We start from the raw sequence: 1,140 nt of genomic DNA, 5'->3' as shown, positions 1-1,140 counted from the left end.
GAAGTTACAGAAAGTTAATTAACAAACGGAGACGTAACAGTATTTTCTAAAGTATTAGGAAAAGTTGTGAAAAATTGGTTGACTAACTTTTTAAATAAACATAAATGAATTTAGAAAAGGGTTAGGTACTTAAACTTTAAATGATTTTGTTTGCTTGTAGTTAGCCACAAAGTTCCACAATGGGCTATCTGTGCTATGCCCACAACAGATATCGAAACCCAAATTTCAGCTTTATAAGCCTTCAGATTTACCGCTGAGCCACTGGGGACAGGCGAATATAATATAGTATGGTGTTCCACGAGGTTCCGTAGTTTGACCCATTTTTACAGCATACATAGACGAAAAATGTGATCTGTATTTGAAATGGAAATTATTAAGTTTGCTGATGATACAGTATTATCATTTACCTCTACTAATATAGAATTATTAAATTTCAATAGGGAACCGTTTTCCTTAGTAAATTACATATTAATATAACTAAAATACAATTAGAAATAAGATGATTTTAAATTAAAAGGATTTTACATTGTATCACTAAGCATGGCATGGGCCGGGAAAAAAATGGCCGCCACATATTACATGTTGCTCATTATAGTCTTAAATCTCCCTTATGACAACCCAAGAGACTTTTATAAACACCTAACTTAAGCTTTCGATGTTTTCAAAAGCTATTAAGACCTTCGGTTTAGCCAATAAAAACATCACTAAAGTAGAGAACTGGCGAGTAGCGTAACAGCCAATTATTCTGGTTCTGGCATCAGAAGAGCTGGCTCACCAATGCTTGAATTTGTTGCGATGATTTATACACCAAAATGTTGCATTTTACTCGGGGAATGCCGAAACAGTATAGTGTTTCACTAACTTCAACACAAAATGTCCACCAAGGCAACTCATCACACCAGGCTAAAACTTCTGCCTTTATAGCGACTGCTATTAATTCATATCGATTGTTTTATAAAAGAGGGAAAACAAGTAATAAAAAAATAGAAAAAAATAAGAATCATGCAAGAATGGCAAAAAGTACAGAAATAATTACTTTCTAGTTTATATCTTTGAATTCATATTGTTGCGTCATCGAGATCACGTGACTATTCTCACGCCCTCTAGTTTCTAGTACTATCCCGTACCTTGGCGAATGCT

This window comes from Limulus polyphemus, unplaced genomic scaffold, assembly GCF_000517525.1.
Source record: "Limulus polyphemus unplaced genomic scaffold, Limulus_polyphemus-2.1.2 Scaffold10135, whole genome shotgun sequence".
Taxonomy (NCBI): Eukaryota; Metazoa; Arthropoda; class Merostomata; order Xiphosura; family Limulidae; genus Limulus; species Limulus polyphemus.
The sequence above is the reverse complement of the archived record's forward strand: the minus strand, read 5'-3'. Positions refer to the sequence as shown.